The 17,459-nt window shown below is 43.2% G+C and overlaps 1 long non-coding RNA gene across 2 annotated transcripts in view; it reads left to right on the top strand.

Moving 5' to 3' along the window:
* Positions 1–17,236, top strand: part of LOC117773243 — a 99,826-nt gene extending 82,590 nt beyond the window's left edge. For both annotated transcript variants that reach the window (XR_004615885.1, XR_004615884.1), the window contains one exon: positions 16,070–17,236. This is a non-coding gene — a long non-coding RNA (uncharacterized LOC117773243). The remainder of the gene's footprint in view (positions 1–16,069) is intronic.
* The last annotated feature ends 223 nt before the right edge of the window (positions 17,237–17,459 follow it).

A 17,459-nucleotide genomic window follows, 5' to 3' on the forward strand; every position in this document is an offset into this window, starting at 1 on the left:
TCTGAAAAAAAAAAAAAAACTGGGGTGGATTGTAGCTCTACTCTCTAATGTTAGCGGAACAGCCAGCATTGGTCGGTTGCGGTGCCGCCATTTTATGTCAAATGGGCTCTGAGGAAGATTAGGAGATACTTTTGTCAGACAGGCCTTGGCTGAATAGAGAGAAAGAAAGGGGCAGAGCAAATGAAACTGGACGATGAAGAGCCATGGGGAGACCGGGTGAAAGAAAAGGGGCTGAAGAGGGAGGGAGAGGAAAGCGATAGAGAGAAGGCCAAATGTGTCTGGGAAAGTTTTGGAGCTGAGGTACATTGTAGGAGACCAGACTGTGTGTCTGGGGGGTCTGAGGTGTGGATTAATGCCAGCGATTGGAGGAGGGCTGCCGCAGTTGTGCGTGACCAGAATATCAGGCAGAGGGAGAAGAGAGAGAAGAGAGGAGAGAAGATGGAAAGAGTACAGACGCTGAATTTTGGAAAGGGGTGATATTGTGTGCCTGAAGACACTTAAAGACAAGCACCCCATTTTGTATGAAAGAAAAGTGGCAGTAAACTTTAAAAAATGCACACTTGTGTGGTGTGGAACTGTTTAAGGTGTTGTTTGGATGAAAAGTTGGACTAGGATTAATCAGGTCTTAAAGTAGGAGGACAACACAGGGGCAAGGAGGGCTTAATTAATTGTTCTATAATTCACCTCATTTAAAGTAGTTGGTCTGCTACAGTCACACCAGTTACAGTCCAGCATAGTAAAACTCACGTCTAGGTTCATCAGGTTTGTTTGAGGCACAACCCGTAATCCATCATCTTTGCAATGACACAAAGCACCTTTAATTTCCTAATAGGAGGCAACGTGAAGGGATTATGGAGACTGAACCCTGACTCATGCCAAAACCTTCAACAGTGAAATTTAATCAAGGAATATTTTTGTCTTTGTCATTCCCTGAAGGAAACTTTAGGATAGTTAGCTTTGTGCTCGAGGCCGTGTTGAAACCAGTACAAGTACCAATACGGCTTTGCCTTTAGCCTCTCCGTTTGTTTGCATGGTATGGTATTCACATATCCGTGCTTTTTTGTTGATGGATTAATTTAGATACTTTAAGTCTGAAACTGATTCAGGAAAAACTTTACCCACGCTGAACATACAGCATGTTAGCTAGCAGAGCTGCATGTGGCATTCTCAACACGCCCGTTAGTTCCAAAACACACCAAAAAGTTCAAAATGATAGTGGTATCTATCCAAAAGTGTAATCTTTACCTTAATATCTTTTACAATTTACAACAGTACGCTGTGGTCAAACTACATTGTCATGATTCTTTTTCTGGATAAAAAAAAAAAGATATGGATTTGAAGATTGCTAATTTTAACATACCCTGAGACATTTGCAGCTCTTATTTGTAGATTTTCAAAAAACAGTTCTAGTGTTCAGTTATTTCACGAGCATTGAGATTTATTCTAAGTGAACATAGCTGTGACTAAATATTCACATGCTCAAGATTCACCTTCTAACTTGTTTCTCGAACTTTGGGGCATATTCTTTAGCCTACAGTATAAGTACAGAGCACAGATGCCCTCATGTGCACCCCGTGTAACAGACACACAGAGAAGGCCAGTAACAACTTCATGGGTTTTCTTAAGCAGTGGCCCACATGGAATTTGCCCTGGTATACTCTATGGCCAATACAACACCACCATGGTGATTCTCTGTATGGGTGTGTCCCACCGCAACAGCTAATAATCACCAACACAAACTTGCATCCACACATGCATAAGTGAAGCTACTACATTCTGTGCTTCAATACACAGACACAGGATGAATTTTATCGAAGTGAATGGAGGTGATGCCTTCTGCAAACAGCAGTTACACTCTACCCAGTGTTTTCACAGGCTTTCTTAGCGAGCATAGTGCGTAACTGTGTCCCACATGACTACACTACTAATTGCATACCCAGCAAACGTTGGATCCCACACTTGCAGAAATGTTGTTATTTTGATCAAACTCAGTCATTTTAAAAGTAAAACAGAGCATGTTAGATATTGGTTATGGTTTGGTAAAGGTTTGGAGTAGTTAAAATTAGGGCAAGAATGCAGGCTTGGCTTTGGCCTTAGACTATAACTGCAATGGGATCCATAATTACCCAGATGAGTACTGTAGTATATTTTATTTTTGGGGCGATCCACGCCATAGACGTGAATGCCCAACATTCCTGTAAAGTGATGTCAGCATGCAGCATGCGCCTGTTTACCAAACGAGCCAGACTGTGACGCCTTGTACCAAAGCATACTTTGAGTAAGTCTTACGGAAAACAGGTTAAACTTGCAGCACCGTAGTTTATCTATCAGCTTAAATTGAACCTGCCTCTCTATCTCTGAGTGTTTTATTGATTCACTGGGCACACACATGTGTACGACCGTATGTGTTAATCCTGAGAGTAAAAAACACGACTGGCAAGTCCAGCATTTCTGGTTTTGCCGAATATCAGACACTCTCACGGTGCTATTGCAGGAGCTGGATGTTATCAAAAGGTATCGGTGACAGAGGATGTTTTTCGCTGTATTATGATACAGTGAAATGTGGAGCTGCTCCGGAGCTGTGAAAGGCAGGCATATGGGGAAATGGTCTGTATCTGTTCCTCTGCTAAACCAGTGCCAAGTCCCAAACTGACTCCTTCTTTTCTATTCGCAGCTGAGGCTAACTAAAGATTGGTATTTGTTTTGGTGCAGGGAAGCTTTCCAAGAAATGTGTGGGTGTGTGTGTGCGTGTGTATTTCTGTATATGCACTTTTGTTAGTGTATCCACGAGTGTGTACGTGCAAGCCAGTCAGTCTGCTTCTGGCTGTGTGGGACGCTCTGGGAGACGAGGATACAAGTGCGTGGGTCCAAGTGTTTATGTGTCGGAGTAATGGGGCGTTTTGGGAAGAGAAGGACTCAGTGAGTAGTAGCTATACCTGAACTGGACTGTCCCTATTGCATTCTAGGGGGTGGGAGGGTGGGGTGGCAGAAGAAGAAGAGGAGGAAGAGGGAGTGTGCAGGGAGTGGGGGTTTGTGGGGGGAGAAGAGAAGGGTAGAGATTCAGGGGTGACAGGAGGACGGCTTCATGGCTGCATTTTCTCTTCGCTGAATTTCCTCACTCCCTTTTCTTTTCTCTGTTTTGCCTTATTCAGCTGAGCGAGGCAAACAGACCAGGAGAGTTTGCAGTTCAAGACTGAAAAAGCGAGAAACTCTAGCCAATTTTTTCCCTTTTTTTTAAGGCTGGGATTTTGGGTGTCTTACAAACAGATGTTGCTTGTCATTTGCTCGTAGTGCAGGGAAGCAGCTTGTAGAATGCAGAGGTTTTACAGGCTGAAAGATTGCCTCTCGCTCGTTTCTTTATAGTTATTATTACTAGTAGCGCGCGGTAAACCGAAATTGTAAAAACACCACAAAAACTAGCCTGTTTTTCTGTTATCATTTACTTTTTTCTCCCCTTCTCTTCCCCCAACACTTTCTCTCCCTCTTTCCCTTTGCTTTTTCCTTTTGTCTCCCTCTTTCCCACCCCAGCTGCCTTTCGGGGTGATTCTGTTACTGTAGTTTTTTTTTTTTTGGGATGGGCCACAGTGGACATGACTGCCTGTACTTTCTGCCAAGCACCGTAGGCCCTGCAGGGTAGAGAAAAGAAACTTTCGGAAGCTATACATAAAGGCGAAAATGGGTAAGTCACCTCGCTACCTATGTGCTCTGAGCTTTGCTTCTTGTTTCCACTTCTCGTCTTTGCTTTGTGGCTCTTAATATTCAACAGTGTGGTTTGTTGGTTTTGTCCTGTGGCGAAGCGTTTCTGATGTTTACTGTACATTAGCTGCGGTGAAAAGGGCCTAAACTTAACGCTACCTGTTTGGCTAGCCCGGGGCTATCTGTTTACACTGCGTGGTATTATGATGTGCTAACGACATGTCACATCCTCAACTCTCACATCTTCAACCCCATTGAACCCCCTCCTTCCTTCTTCTTAAATGTACACACACACACACATGCATGCATTCACACACACACAAACACACACACACACACTTACTACCTCTGTTGCTGGGTAGATTTGGGCAAATAGGGCGGGTAGTGCTGCTGGGTTTGGCCACTGGCGCTGTTCAGTGTGGAACTATGCAGGTGGTGGCCTTTAGCTGGTCTTAGCTTTGTCGGTGCTCTCAAAGTCCTCCTCACACACACACATGATGGTTCAGCGGTGGCGGCATTGGCTGGCAGGGTGCTGTGGACCCCGCTGACCTCTTTGTTCAGCCAATCTCAAGGTGTCTTTCAGCGAACTGGCAAAGACCCACTGACATACTTTAAGCAACTTGGCGACAGCTTCAAAGTCAGACGTCTCATTTAAATTCAGGCAGAGGGAAGAGAAGGAGAAAGAGAAGTTCAGATGGAGTCTGGAAGTTGAAATTGGACCTTATTCATCCGAGCACAGCAACAACTCGATTCACATTAAACAGGAATGTGTTCAAATTTCATTTGAACTTCTTTGTGATTTTAAGATTTGATAGAAATGAGTGTGGATGGGTGGTTTTTATCTTCAAAATGAGACCTGTAATGCAAATGCAGCGATTATGGAATTGTTTTAATGTACAATTTGTTAAAAATATTGGAATTCTCATAAAGATTTAAAAAATAACAGTCTCATGTTATTTTTGTCATTTTCAACTTAGCTTTAGTTGATGGTTAAAAGTGTATGAGAATTTGAGATCTGTTCAGGAGTCTCATATATAAAATAATATAAAAGATCATGCCTTGATTCAGCACCATTTCAAGTTAATGCAAATAATAAATATATTACATCAAGGAAGTTTGCAGTGTTTACTTTATCCCATTGCTGTTGAATATGAAAGTTTTTATGAAGGAAAATTCCTACACTCTTCTTTTGTGGGAAAAAAAGTTCTGCAATTTAAAAAAAACCCATTTTGCATTACTTTTGCACATTTGGGCTCTTAAAAAAGACATCTTGAATTTTGCCTGTGTGCATCTCACTGAAAGGACTCTTTCACAGTGAGGAAACAGTTATTTGTAAAGGCTGTCAAGAAAGTAACCTGCATAAAAATAATGAAGTTGAGATTTTGTTCAGTATGTCCTAAGAAACAAGACGTATTGTGCGATCTGTGAAGATGTACGACTTTAGTCCACGTAATGCAAAATCATACACATGTAATGATTGTGACAAACATATTCCCTTTTCATTTTGTTATTGCTTAAATGGCTACAGTCTATAATCTGTAATTTGCTTTATTATTGGCCAAGATAATCTTTCCTTTCAAATTGGTAAATTATGAAAGAGGCAGAATGGGAAACTTTATACATTCTGTTTAATAGTAGTTTAAATAATTGCATTGGATTTTCTGCAATAAGTGGTGATGATATGTGTTTTAGCTTTAAATCTGTTTAAATATAACCTAACTTTATCTTTTTTACTGGCATTATAAATTATTTCTGTGGTCCTTGGTACAACACTCAGGCCTGCTGCACACTCAAATACACACGCACACACACACACTCTCTCTCTCTCTCTCTCAAACACTTTAAGGATAAAAGGTTTTACTGAATTAAGAGGCTTATTTCTCATCATGCTGATGGATATGTGAAGTCATCTGCTCGCAGCCCCGAACCCGTAGATCCGAACTTGTGTTAACACTCACCACAAGCTTGTATCTACAGGTCTGTGTCTGTGCAGCTTCAACAGCTTGAGCAGCATCAGCACAATACAGCAGCTCCTACCAACTTCATTGACCATCTCAGATATCTCCAATCAGGACCCTAAAACTGAGAGAAGTTGGGTTTCGGTCTTCCAAGGGTCCTTGACACTTTCCACACGTCTTATCTCTAAACTTTGATGGGATAAAAGGTGGTTTCATTTAAAAGGGAAAATATCCGTATTGCTACCTCCTTGTGTATATTTCAAATGTTAGTTTGTAGAAAACTGATGAGGACACGGAGCTCTTTCAGTCATTTAGCTGCAGTTTGGCCACAGTGTAACTGAAGCAGACATTGGCCCAATTAGAGAATGCAAAAGAAGGAATGACAGTTGCAATGATTGTTTCCTGACAAATGGCCACTTCCCACGTGTTAGCCTTTTCCATTGAGGGAGAAAATCTGATTGAAACTTTATCTGGATGAGTCAGACATGTCTAAAATGTTGTAATTACTTGGGAGATTGGATTAAAGTTTGCACCAATGAAAATACGTTTTTCACCCTGTTTTTCCCTGTTCTGGTGCAAATGTTTGCTCCCCTCATTCTGTTTTATAATCGCCAAACCCCTGAGCCATGAAGCCCTGGTGTCCAGGTCCGCTTGCTCCCAGGCTGAGGTAGTAGGTTGTATAGTTGAGAATTACACCGCAGGAGATAACTGTACAACCTCCTAGCTTTCCCTGAGGTATGCATGGCACTCTGCACAACTGGATCGATACAGTGCAATGTGATTGCTGCACAAGTCACACCCCAAAAAAAGAGAAAAGAAATCAAGCTGACTGCCTGATACCACACGCTCCACGTGGCTGATGGAGCAGCAGGAGAGTAAAAGCCATGCTTCCCACTTTTGGGATATAGATGCCAGATTGTGTGTCAATGATGTGTGTTTTTGTGCATTAAAGGATCAAATTGATCACTGGGACGTTTGGAGACTGACACAGATATTTTTGGACTGACATAAAAATATTTAAAGTAATAAATATGACATTTAAATGACAAAATATTACTTTAAAGACGAGGCTTTCAGGTTTTCACCCTTATTTTTCATGCCTCCTACTGTTATTATTATTATTGTTGTTATTATAACTGTTATTATTAATGTTATTATTGTTACTGCCATGATCAATCGTTCTATTATTTTTATTGTTTCTTTAATAGTAGACCCTTGTATTGGCTGTAAAATGGTGATAATTTTTGGATGTAGAATTCATGTTTGATTAGCTGGAATTGAAAAATATGTGTTATTTTATTTTCAAAATTAATTTATCAGAATAGCTTTACAATTTATATTAAATATAATTATTGTATTGTATTACGATGTAGGGTCTATGTAATAAAGGGTGGACAGCTGTAGTTGGTAGATGTCTGATTATTACTTAAGGCCAGAATGCGTCTTTATGTTTATGTTTTACTTTGACATATAAGATGTGTAGTGTCTTCTGCTTTGGCTGATTTGAGGTCAGAAACATTGGTGTGTGTTCAGTAGGCAGGTAGAGACAGCGTTGCACCGTCGCAGAGCGTTTGGCACTGACGTGAGGGCTTTTGAAAGCATGCTGCGTGTTGGAGGCATCAGTTCCTTTCCATTCTGAGGTGACATTTTATTATTCGCTCAGTGATAACCTCATTAATGGTGACGGCTGTGTGGAAGAAGTCCCTCTGCTTCACTCGTCCTGTTTGTGTAATGACAGTTATAAAGAATATCAGACACAAAAGGAAAAAAATGAGTTGAGCCTCAGACAACAGCATCTCAGTCCATTTACAAGCACTGAAATCAACTGTCACCGCAAACAATTATTGTCATAATGTTTTCAATCAGCAGACGCACACTGCTGACAAAATATCAGACTGTGAAAAAGTGTGACACCCAGTCAGGAATATGTCTACATCAGCTCACAGAAAAGTCCTCAAAGAAGAGTTTAACATAGGGTTGCTGCTTGTGGGCCGCTACTGCTCAACCCTCCTCTCTACAGCTTTTCAGACTTTCATTTTATCAAAGCAAACCCTTTCATTCCCTCTACTCTCTGCAATATAAAACTGTACATGAGATTTCATGATTTTGGCAGAAGAGAAGGGAGCTGCTAACACTCCCAGTGCAGATGCAGTATCTGAGCATTAGCCCTCACACCGTTTATACTGTATACATTGATGCCGGCCAGTCCTCAGCCTCAACATCCACCAGTACGTCTGTTGTGTGTGCGTGTGTGTGTGTTCAGCTGAGGTAAAAGGTAGCAGAGCAAAAGACTGCCCCCTGTTGGTTGACTCTGGTAAGTGTCCAGCTGTGGGTTGGCTCTGATTTGGTGACTTTGCAAATGGTGGAAAATGAAACACAGGGATTTCGTAGGACATATGGACATATCCTGAAGTGAGATGCCTGTGTGGCTTTTTGTGAATACACATACTGTATTTCTAGTGTGTGTGTGTGTGTGTGTGTGTGTGTGTGTGTGGCACGACGCAATAATCCAAACCAGAGCAGAAAGTGAGAGCTTTGTGGGGTTTCATGCGGTCTGTGTTCTCCTCCATCTCCCTCCTTCTTTCCTTCTTTTTTCTCTCTATCAGATGTAGATACTCTATTGTAAGTAACATTGTTTGTTGTTTTGTTAGCAACAGTCTGCATTGTATACCCAGACTTTTTCACGTCCGTTTATGTATTTCCCCACTTTTTTATGTATATTGGTGTGAAATATAATCGTTTAAAGCATTTAGTAATGCTAAATTTAATACTTTTATAAAGTGTTTGGTAATGGTTCCTTTTTCCTGCCCTTTTAGTCTTGTTTCGATGGATACGTGATACTTCTTTCACTGAAACATCCTCTTTCTTCTTCCTCATCATGGTTGCCATGGCAATGATTTCAAAGACTCATCAATCATCTCTGACAAGGTGCCAATCAGTCACTCAGGCCAACCTCTGCATCTGCTGCAGTCATCCAGAGGGCGTGTCCTGCTCGTCACCTTGGTCCTGCTGAGTGTACAGACATACAGCGACCACACTGCTTCCTCAGACCATGCTTGGGCCAGGGTGACAGATCTGGGTCTCCACTTATGTACTGCTTGGCAAGCTGGGGCTGATTCCTGGCCATTACCAGGAGATAGTACTTAAAGAGAGTGAAATGGGATCGATAAATCAATGGCGAAGAGCCATTTAACATAATACAAAGTTTATCTTTAACCTGGTGAAGGAGTTTGGTCTACTCCCTTGTGCACTAAAATTAATTTATGCATTTAAATCTCATGGCCATGAAATCTCTCTTCTGATGTGTTTTCTGTTTGTGCAGAGCTGCTTTACTCACACTGCACCTGTCTCTGCATGTTCATGCGTGTGCATACTATGCACATGTGTGTGTGTGCAGGCGTGTGTGTAAGCCTTTGTCTGCCTGCTGCAGACTCTCACCATCAAAGCAGGCTAATATTAGCACCTCGCCGAAGACCGTCTCTATCTGGACATAAAGCCGGTGATAAATGAGGGTAGCAGTGTTCGTGTGTTTGTGTGTGTGTGTACATATACATGCTTTTCAGGGTTGGGGGTGTAAACGGAGGAGCATGTTGTAGATCCAGATGCAGGTTTTCTCCAGTAACCGCAGCTGTATAGTGATAGAAAAACGGCACAATGCTCCGTCTGCCAGCAGAAAGGATTGGAGATTAGCCGGGCTGCAGACACAGTTGGTTGATCAGTCAGTCAAGGAGGGAGGGAGCAGAAGAAAAGCAAGAGGGCAGTGTGGTCTCAGAGATTTTTCTTTTTTTTCCTTCTCCCCAGTCTCTCTGGGCCCCGTCGCTGATTTGAGCCTGCAGTCGGTTGTACGTCGTCACTCTCCTTCTCTACTCCATCTGTTCCTCCCCCCATCATCTCTCCTCTTTCTCTCTTTCCTCCCTCCCTGACTCTCAGTCTCTCTCTCTCTCACTCACTCTCTCTGTCTCTCCATACCAAAGCCTGGGGGAGCAGTGGAGATTAAATGTAGCCTCTATAAGCCAAATCACATCATATAGCAATGTTTCTATAGCCCCTTCTCTCTCTGTCTCTCCTCTCTCTCTGTCTCTCCTCTCTCTCTGTCTCTCCTTGTCTTTCTGAAGGGATAGTATGAATGATGGCAGCCCATGTATGTGAGACTTTTGTTTTTGCATGCATGCAGAAGACACAGAGAGAGAGAACACTGGATTTATTTTATTGGTGGAAAACGGACACTGACAAGGTGGAAAAAACAACGAAAGGAGGACTACTTTCTCTCGCTACCCCCCACCCCCAAACTCCCTCTCCCTCTCTTTCTCTCTCGCTCTTGCCTGATACAGACGAAAAGAGGGCCTCTGGCTGTAAGCGAATACAGCTGTGAGGCAAATTAATGGATGATATTTCTCTCCCCCTTTCTCCTTTTTTGTTTTTCTTTTCTTTTTTTTTGCTTTTTCTCCTGCCTATCAACAAGGGAAGATAATGAGCCAGAGGGGGGGGAAGAAGGAGTACAGGAACGAGTACTAATATTGGAGAGAATAAGAGGGGTGAGAAAAAGAGGGGAGAAGAGGGGGAGGTGTTGGGGGGATGTCATGTTTTTTTTTCCTTCCTTCCCTCCTTTCTAGCTCTGCATGTGATTGAAAGAGGGAGAAAACAATGCGAGGGAAGAGGGAAAAGACGAGAGAAAGCGGAGCGAGACAAGAGATCAGCAGGCGCATTCGTTTTAACTTGGATTTGTGCATGAGAGAGAGAGCGTGTGTGTGAGAGAGAAAGTGTGCATGTGACTAAGTGTGTGTGTGCATTTTTCTTCCTCCCGCCAACCTGCCTCGGACCTGCAGGTTTGGATACAATGTAAGTAGAGGCTAAGGAGAAGGTGCAAGGAAAGGCAAACGAGTTTGTGTGTGTGTGTGTGTGTGTGCGCCCCCCCTCCTCGACACCCTCCCCCCTTCAGTGAGGCAGCATACTGGTATGCTTCTGGCTCTGTGGCCCTGGCTGCCAGCTCTGTTTCTGTGGCTCGATGCTGGCTCTTTTAATTCAGCCCTCTCTCTCTCTCTTTCTGCTTTTCCTCCACTCTCTCTGGATTTCTCTTGGTCGCTCTCTTGCCACCTACCTGTTCTATCCAACCTCTCTGCGTTTCGTTTTCTGGGAAGAGGAATCGTCTCGCTGACTCTCTCTCTCTCGCGACTCTCCTCCCCAGACTGCTCACTCTCACTCTGTGCTTGTGTGTGTGTGTGTGTGTGTTTAAAGAGAGAGAGGGAGAGAGAGAAGAGATAGAGGAAAAGAGAGCGTGCAAATGGTTCATTACAGCTTGGTCCTACCACCCATCCTCATGCCTTTTTCTTTTCTCTGTCAGTCTCTCTCTTGCCATTTATTTCGCCTGATTCTGAGCAGCTCGCCAGACGGGCCAGCCTCTTCTTTGCATCGTGAGCATAACTGGAAATCTTGTTGCCGTGCTGTAAGTTAAAATCTGAGTTTTCTGTTTCTCTCTCTGTCTCCTATTTCTTCCCCTCCTGAGCAGGCGGCAGGCTAGAAGAACAACGAGTAAGGGGAACATCCTGGATCCAAAAGGGAGGGTGAGTCGGTACCAGCAAATACTCTTCCCCTCAACTCCCCTTTAAGCTCCCCATCTGTTTCCTAAGCTTTAGACCACCGTGGTAGCACGACGGAGCCGTAGAGCTTTGTTATCTTGCTTGTCTTTTTTCTCTGAGCAGCCTCTCCGGAGGATTCAGAGACGACGCTGCATGGGGAACTGCGCTAGAAACGATCAAGCAGGCAGGAGTGATTTCATGAACAGTGCACGATGTGACAGTCAGACGGGCATGCAAGTCATTGTGTCGGATGGATTGTTTGACGCTGTGCGGTCCTAGCTTCAGATTTCAATGGTGTAATGGACGCATCCACACAGGGCTTTTGTCTTGTACATCCGCGGCAATGATTAGAAATTATCTGCTGGTTGATTGTCCCTGAGACAGCGGGAGATCTTTGGGCATACTGTACAGCAGCAGGCTCTGTACCTGATAGCAGGAGGCATTTTTCAAAGTGCGGTATTGTTCAGCTGAGATGGGGGAGGGGGCAAGGGAGAAACAGAAAGAGAGAGTGATACAGAGAGAGAGAAAGAGAGTTGGGGGGGGCTGGCCAATGTTGTGTCTGGTTGAGGTTTGCACTTGTATGTTCACAAATATACATGGGGGCAGTGGAGGTTGCAGTGAGCGTGCTCAATAAATGTATGTAATTTGTGTGAGTGTGTGTTTAATTGATGTGTAGCTGCACGTCTGTAACCGGCAGAGTTCGCTCTGCATGCGGGAGATCCTCGCACGCTCTGAGTCCTCGTTTGACTCAAAGACAAGTTCAGCACACGGACGCTCTCTGGCTCAGGAACATGCCCGGTTGCTTTTAATGCCGAAGCAGAAAACAAAGGGATCAAGAGAGGGATGAATTCAGTCGTGTGAGACAGAAGATGTGTCTCTCTCCGTCCCTGAGACCCTAACTTGTGACGTTGTGCGTTCATGTCCACGGGTTAGGCTCTCGGGAGCTGGGAGGGATGCATGGCCAACACTATCTGCCGCACGATGCTGATTCGAACAATGGCGATCAGAGGAGGAAGGCCGTGGCGCAGTGAGCTAAGGCGTTCACCGCGCACACTCACCGTGGTAGCACTTCTCAGTGTGGCTCACATGCTGCTGCTATTGCATGTCACCTGGGCCTTTCTTGTGTCCCCCCCGTTGCACCGTGCATATGATGGAATGTGGATTAAGCAGATACTGTGGACGGACTGGTCTGCGGGGACATCTCTGGGGTTAGGAGGATGGGGAGGATGTGGCACACTGTTTTAAGGGTCACGTGACAAAGTTAGGGCAGGATGAGTTGACGTGTCCAGAAAGATGAAAGAAAGCTATCATCTTTTAGCAATTGATTGTCGCTAATTATTTGCTTTTGCCCTTTGCCTGGACTTAAACATCAATTGTCGGTCAGTCAGTTTTGGCAGCCCTAATGTGATAATGCCTGTCTGGTCATATAGAAAGCACTTAATGTGGCCTCATGCTAATTTAGTATTTTGATCCAATTTCACACATGAATGTCTTTAATACTACTCTTCAATGGAGACATTGAATGCTGCTTTAAATGGCTTCCCACCCCAGAGGAATAACATCCTCTGGCTAAAGTAGTGAATACTTGCACTTTGAAGCATCTAAGCTAATTATAACAGCTTCAAGTGGGAATGCTAACTGTATAGTAATGCCTGTTAGCTGGTAAAGTAACGGCTAAACAGCTGGTTAGCATGTGTAGCTTATTGAGAGATAATGCTAATGCTGAGGTGATGGCCTTAACCTCTTCACACACCACTGAACAGTGTTAAGTAAAGAAGCATCTGTTGGTGAGAGGCTCTTTGTTTCTACCGCAGGCCAGGCTGTCTTATGTGTGTGTGTGTGTGTGTGTGTGTGTGTGTGTGTGTGTGTGTGTTTGCACCTTTATGGCTTGAGAGCAGCACAGAGTAATGCTGAGCGTGACGATAACAGCTCTGTACATTATGTGCTTGACCTCAGTGAACCCCCAACGATGTTAATGCTCACTCACTCGTGCTAACCCAGACGTAAAGGTGGCAGGAGGAACATACTCACAGCGCAGCAGACTGAGAATGACCCCCAGCGCCTTGTTTCCACTCGGTGACACGTCTGCGTCCTATGATTCATGTTAATAGTGCTTCCCTGAATGCGACAATTGGATTGGCGTCGGGCTGCGACCAGAGGGACGGCACACTTTGTCATCAGTAGTAACAAGCAATCCCACTCACTGACTTTGCTACCATGACCAGCCAAATTGTTATTCAAAGCAGCACATGGTGGCTCGTCGGGGCCCACGTTCTTTTTCGTCTTAGCCTTGGTGTTCTTTTCTCCTCCGACTGGAAGGCTTAGTTTGCCGTGTCATCTTCCCATGCTCGTTGCAGTTTGTACTCTGGAGGCCATCACTCTCCTGAGACCTATTTCCAGCAGCAGCTCTTAAACAGCATGATTCATCGATATTTGACTGAGGAGCTAATATCACAGTTTAATGGGGCATAGAGTGAATGTTGATACATCCGTTTTCCGAGGATGCTTACCTTTATTTAAATTCTTACTAGACTCCAAACACTTGTTGATCTAAGATTTGAACAAATGGTTCCAAGTGTCAGTCATCAGTCATGTTAGCGAATGGCCTTTCCGCTGATTTGTGTGAAAGTGTCCTTTGTTACAGGATGTTTGAAGACTGTTAAATACTGAGATTTGTGCGATGGATTGGCTTGAATCCATAGACTGCTTTGCTGCATGTTCTGTATATTCAACAGAGAATATGGCTGACTTCTCCAATCATTGTAATCGTGGATATTCCTCTATTTCGATCGATACATGACATCATCAGCTTGACGGTTTGGCTTTTTAATTTTGACCTTCTGAAGTATATTTGAAACACTCCCTCCCTCTGTGAAATTCATTCAGCCGACGGTAGCTGGGCATGCTGTGTGCTCTGGCAGGTGTCACCTCTGATGGGGTGGATTCCCTGAGATGTTTCCGTCCTGATGTTAATGAACTAATATGGATTTTAACACCCCCACTCCCCCAACCCTTTTTCACTGGTAATCTGCTGCTCAAGCAATTCACTTATGTAATGCCTCTGTGAGCCCTGTCTCTCTCGCTCTCTCTCTCTCTCTCTCTCTTTTTCTACCATTACTCTGCCTCAAAATCGTTTTTTTTTATTTGTTCGGCTTGGTGAACAAACACTAACCTGGAGCGACTCAGTGTCTAGCCGGTAAGCTCGAAAAGGGCTGCAGGCTTGCTCTCCATTGTTCGGCTGCTCTGCGCACTGTCTGTACACTGTGTCCCCATGGCTGAGGCAGACACCGACGATAGACAGACAGACAGACAGGCTGGTGTTGAATTTTATTTATCTATTTGTTTATTTTATTTCCAAAAGGATGTGGGCCAATCGACATGATACGGATGGTACAGTTGGGAGGCTGTGTCTGTTAATACATATTTAACTTACATGTGTAAGATTCGCCGAGGATTATTTTACTCGACCGCTTCACTAAACTTATTGCTTCTGCTTTTGTGGTTCTAAATTTTGGCTGTTCCTGTATTGGTTGAATCCAATGCCAGGAAGCAGCTTTTGATTTGGTGAACTTTTGTTAAGGTGGACTGTTTTCGATGCAGAGGATGACTTAAACCTGGTCAGCAGAACACTTCAGGTGTATAGGGCACAATATGCAGGGTTTCGCCCACGACCACGTCAAGAAAATGTTTGAGGAATAAGCCTGCTTGGTCAAAGTAGTAGTCCATAAATTGATCAGGAAGATCAATCAATACATTTTGAAAAATAATCAAACAAGGTGACAGACGATTAGACAGCGGGGGTGGTTTCTCTCCGTGCTGAGTTTACTGTAACCATTCTGCAGTTGTTTTTTTCTGCCACTCCCTTCAATGCACAGCCTGCTCTCGGCTGCAGGCGGGAGAAGCACTGGCATCAGTAATCAGAGCTGGTCAGTGTATATGTGTGTGCGCTTCCTACAGTGGCTGTCGCGTGTTTGTGTGTGTTTAGCAGTGCCTCACACTGCAGAGGGGTTCACTACCCCCTCCTTCCAGTCTGTCGTGTATGAACGAACATGGCGCTGCAGCACCACCTGCCCCCTCACGCTGGCTAATGCCCCCCTACCTATGGCTGAGAGAAGCCAGGAGGTCATTTTTTGAATAGTTGCACACCTGTGGCCTATTTACTTGCCACATAGCTGAAATCGCTGAGGCATTTCTCAGTACTGTAGCTTGGCCGATTTTACCAGATTTAGAATTTGGGGCAGCTCCAGTACTTTCATCATTTTTTCTTGTTGGTTTTTTCACTGTCTGTTTCAGCTGCCAAACTGTTTGCTGTTTCGACTGCAGTCTGAGCAGTTTTTAATGTGCTGCTGGGGCGGATGAGTCTGTCGTGTGTGTTTGTCCTTCCTGACTGGCTAAAGCCAGTTTAAAGGAGCTCGGGAATTGTGCACGCAGCCACATCACACCAGCAGATTAACCAGACTACACACTAACCTCATTAATCTGAGAGAGACTAATGTCACCAACAATGTGTCAGCAGTCACACACACACACACACACACACACACACTAACACACACACACACACACGTTTAAAGCTGTTCCTTTTGTCTTTATGGAATAGGAAGCCAGGTATTGATGACTGGAGGCCAAGGCAGAGCCCGTCCGCTCCTTCTCCCCAGCGGGCCTCAGTATCAGTGTGTAAAGACCGGCTGGAAATCCCCTGATGATTCAACATTTAACACTTTACTGCCACACTAACCAAATAGCTGCAAATGTTTTTGTTGGATTGTTTGAAGGAATGTCTTAAGCATGTTGGCTGCAGTTAGTGTTTTGGATTTATTCATTTTTTTTCTTCAACAGGCTTGAAACCAGGAAGCTGTGCAGATGTGTGCCTGCAAAGAGATTTGAGTTTTGGTTTCCAAGTTGGATTCTTCTTGTTTTTAGGTAGAGCTGGAAAGGTTTGGATGGACTCTCTGACCTGCTCTCAGTCCTTTGGAAAGTCTTATAACAGCATTAGAATCTTTGCGACATTATGGAAATTACTTTTTCATGACCGGCTGGCTTTTTTTAATAACTTTGTTTTAGTCTTTGGTTAGGAGCTGATACGGTAGCTTATTATGTGAATAGTTGAACAACAGACAATTGATTGGCAACTCTCTTGGTAATCATTGAATCCATTAAGTCATTTTATTAAACAGAAATGCCAAAGATTTGCTGCTTTCACCAAGAACTATAAATTGAAGTAGATGTTAGTTTGGACAGTATAGTTTTTATATTTCATTTTACAACAAAATGTCTAATGGATTAACTCAAATGTATTTTTTGTGTTTCTTATTTTTGTTATCCCACTCAAGGAAACGGAAGTGTCACAGCAGAAGTAACGAATTGTGTAGATTAATATTGTCTCCTCACTTGTTTGGGACTATTTTTGTTCAAACACTATAAAATTATTGCAGCTGAATGTTTTACATCTGCTTATCCCTGTTAGCTTCCTGTCCTTTATCTGTAGGTGTATCATTACAGCACATTGAGAGGCACTGGAAACCTGAGTCACGTCCATGTGTGTCCAAACATTCTTGGCAAATTAAGTTGATTCAGATTTTTTAAAGCTATTCTATTAAAACCTAGTTAAATTTAGTTTTTCTTACTTTTATATTTCATGCTTTATTTTCTGTGTAGAAGCCACTTAAAATGTGTGTACTATTATTTTTAAATTTCCCTTCGTGAGCTCGAAGGGAGATTGTGTTACCTTATTTACTATTAAATTCTATTAATGCCGAAAATAATTTCTTTCAATTTTCAAAACCACATTCTAATATCCATGACCTGTTGTGACCTGTGAACAGCCTCAGATCAGGAGAGTCACCATCAAATTACTTCTTACTACAGTCTTTGCTCATTTGTGACTTTATTATTGTCTTTTGATTTCAGCGGTTTTCTCTAACTTTTACCTGTGCGATCTGTGACTTCAACATATTGCACATTGTCAGTTAATGTCATATTCCAATAAATTGAATGTGGAGTAAAATGTTTTCCCTGTTTATTTATTTTTGCTTTTGTTTTCTAAAATAACTGATCAACCACAACAAGGAATAGTAATTATTGCCTTTGTGTGACATGTTGCTAATGACTGGATAAATATCATTATGACCGAAGATTACACAACTTTTCAATATTTTATAATATGGCAGTGATGTGAGAGCAGAACAGTGAGTGCAGTGTGAGACAGAGACGTCTAACAGTTGTGTCT

Source organism: Hippoglossus hippoglossus, chromosome 13 (genome assembly GCF_009819705.1).
Source record: "Hippoglossus hippoglossus isolate fHipHip1 chromosome 13, fHipHip1.pri, whole genome shotgun sequence".
In the NCBI taxonomy this organism is placed as follows: Eukaryota; Metazoa; Chordata; class Actinopteri; order Pleuronectiformes; family Pleuronectidae; genus Hippoglossus; species Hippoglossus hippoglossus.